The sequence below is a fragment of the Lactuca sativa genome, chromosome 2, assembly GCF_002870075.4.
Source record: "Lactuca sativa cultivar Salinas chromosome 2, Lsat_Salinas_v11, whole genome shotgun sequence".
NCBI lineage: Eukaryota > Viridiplantae > Streptophyta > Magnoliopsida > Asterales > Asteraceae > Lactuca > Lactuca sativa.
This window is the reverse complement of record NC_056624.2, coordinates 135,153,103-135,156,764: the sequence shown is the minus strand read 5'-3', so window position 1 is coordinate 135,156,764 and position 3,662 is coordinate 135,153,103.

The window sequence follows — 3,662 nt, the reverse complement described above, 5'->3', positions numbered from 1 at the left end:
GTGCGTATGGCTAAGGAATAGAGTTTACCTTCCAAGAATAAACCCTTATAACATAGTTTACGGCCCACGGACTACTCACCATGAGTTTACGGCCGTAAACTCATGGTGATGGGTTCTAGGGTGCTTGATGCTTCTAGCATGTTCCTTGATTTATTCTAAGCACTTTTCCCAAAAGGCATGATTGGATTTGAGGCTTCTAAGGGCTCTATATGGGAGTTTACGGCCTAGGGACAATCCTATGGGAGTTTACGGCTGTAAACTCTCACCCTTAGAGTTTTGGGAAGTTTCAAGCCCCTAATGCCTTTCTAGTGATTTCTAATGAAGTGTGATGCTATTTTGGAGGATTAAATCTATCATTTGAGTGGGTTTTGGGGAGTTTACGGCCTAGATAAATGCTTGGGTCGTAAACTCCAAGTCATCCCATATTTCCTTGTGTTAAAGCCCTTAAATCCTTTCTAGCATTTTATAGAAATAGCCTATGGTCATTTGGGGGGCAAAAACCACATTTTGGGCATGTTTTGGGGAGTTTACGGCCTTGGTATAGACCTGGGCCGTAAACTCCTTTTTATCCTTCATTTTGATGTGTTCAAGTGTTCTAAACTTAAAGGAGAAAGCCCTTAATTTATGTGTTAAGCCCTAGTGTGGTTTGGAAGTGTTTTTGGGGCACTTTTGCAAGTTTAAGAGGTGTTTACGGCCTTGACCCTTGTCGGGGCCATAAACTCCTTTCATTAAATCATTTTGGAGTGTTTCAAGGGTCTCAACTCAAAAGGATAAGTCCCTAAATTAATGATGAAGCCCTAGGATGAGTTTGGAGTGCATTTGGGACCATGACTTGAGGAGTTTACGGCCTAAACAAGTGCTTGGGCCGTAAACTCTTCTTTGAGTCCTAAATCCATGCATCTTAGTGTTTAAACACCCCTAGGCTATATCCCCTAATTATTTCCAAGCTTATGGACAAGTTTAAAGGCATGTTTGGCACCATTTTAGGGGTTTACGGCCCTATAATGCTTCTGGGCGATAAACTCCTTATACCATGCCTTCTTGGATGATTTTTAGGCTATAAACATAAATCAATACGTTTAGAATACGCTAGGGTAAGTGGACTTACAATTTAGAAGCGTTTGGTTGCGGATTCGGGGCGAAAACGGGTCTAGAGAGAGAGTATAGAGAGAGAGAGTGTAAAAAGTCTCCAATGGACCCCACTCACCCTTATATGGGTTTCACAGTCGGGGCTCAGTGGAATTTTACCCGATACTGCCGTTAAACGGGGATTTTGGTCGCACCCGATTTAGTGGTCGTAATAATAAAACTTGACATTTTCCCAATAAATGGAAATGTGTGTCCTGTGTTTTTATTTCCTTTTATCACGACTTAACGGCATGCTAAATGTAACTCAATGGAATGTTTATTAAATTGACGCCGTCTAATTAACGAAACTTTTATACAGTGGAATATTCCGTTAACAGTAACGGGGAAATATAACTGGACAACTTGGGTTGTCACATTAATAGAGCATGAATACAACAATCAATAAATATAGAGTCATATATGAAGACTCAGACCCGCAATGAGAATACAGCTAAATACCCGGAATGTTTTTGATCTCAAGGATTTGGATCACATTATCCAACTAAAGTTTATATGTGCATAGATCTTATCACAACTAGGTGTAGGTGTACAACCATATTTTATTATGATTAGATCATATAAACTATTTAAATTAGGAGTAATATTTGATAGACTAAACACTTGGTGATCAAAAATGTATAGGAACTAAACAAAATGCCTAGAAGAAGTAGCACTCGTCTAAATCTGAACCAACGACCAGAACCAGAACAACAACAACCGCAACCACCACCAGCAGAAACAAACGCTCCAATAAGTTTAGTAGAACTTGAAGAAATTATAGCTCAGAGAATCGCTGCAGCTCTTGCTAATGTCACAAGAGGAGGAGTTAGAAACAAAGGCAATGTAAGGACCGCTAGAATGTGTACCTACAACGATTTTATGAATTGCAAACCTAAGAGCTTCCATGGAACGGAAGGGGTTGTTAACTAGACCCCATGGATTGAAAAGACAGAGTCCGTCTTTCAAATAAGCTTCTGTCCATATGATTGTAAAGTACGATTTGCAGCATGTACCTTCGCTGATGCAACACTTACATGGTGGAACAGCCATTTGAATACAATGGGTATTGATGCTGCCAATTCCATGCAATGGGAAGAGCTGAAGAGGATGATAGTAGAGGAGTATTGTTCCAGGGAGGAAATACATAAGCTGGAACTAGAACTGTGGAACCTAACCATGAAGGGTTCATAAATAAATGCTTATACCGCTAAATTCAATGATCTTGTGGTGACGTGTCTAGCACTAGTAACCCCAGAATACAAGAAGATCGAGCGATATATCTGGGGTCTAGCATCGCAAATCAAAGGAATGGTGATCGCATCGAAGCCTACAACATATGACAGTGCAAAGCGTATAGCTCATCAGCTAACCAACACAGAAATCCAAGTGGAATTTATAGCCGAGTCTCCCGAATCTGGAATGAACAAGCGCAAATTTAATGTGAAGATGTCACACCCCCAAACCAGACGGCGGAAACGTTCGGGGGTGGAGGACTTAATTTGTAGTATCACAACACATGTATCATAGTAATCAAAGCACAAACAACCATTGTATTTAAAAGTATAATATTTACATGTGTTCAAGCATTGTATATTGAAACCAAAATAGTTATACAAAAGAAGAAGATAAGACTCCAAATGGCTCAATCTTCTCAAAAAGCTCGGGGAGTACCTGTTATTATTTCCCTGATAATACAAGTAACCTGAAAAGAGAGTATCAACAATAAGTTGAGTGAGTACATAAGTCTTTATGTTTGAATGGGTGTCTTCGTATTTTGAATATGAAAACACTTCTAGAAAATCCCATATTTTCTGTGGTATGTGAAAAGTAGTTTTATTCCCCTAAAACCGTCCCATTTGTAAACCAATGTATTTGTAAAACTTGTATTTGAGAGTGTGCCTGGCTTCACCAGCTGTTATTGAAAACTATAGTATACCATTGTACTTTGCATTTTGTAAACTGGTACTTTGAAGATATACTTACGTTTAGTTGTTTACACACTAACGTGTTGTTAATATCTTTTTAATGAGTTATTATAACCATACTAAGACATGAATGCCTGAAACAAACGCTTGATGAGCGCTTAAACTGTTGATAACAATTGCCACTCATTGGCGTGTATGCCTGACTGTAGCTAGCAGCCTGAGTGCGGGGTTGTCAATCCCGATATAGATCTACACACAACTTGTTTCGATCCCCAGACTGGAGATTCTAGTTATAATGTCAGGGCTTTACTTTGGTTGTCTAAAATGAATTAAACAACCTGAATTGAATATCTCATAAAAAGCATATAAACGTTACATGTATATTAGTTATGAAAACCCAATCATTCTGAAATAAATGATTGACAGTATGTTCTTGACTTAGTATCCCGAAAATGTATTTGATAAGTGTAAACCCTTGATTTGTTTTGAATTAAAACCCTTGTTGTATGTAAAACAGTGTATTCATATAAATTATTGCTCTATGTATCATAAATTATACCTATTATAATTTATATGTACTTTATGAATTGATAAATAACTATTTTTGCA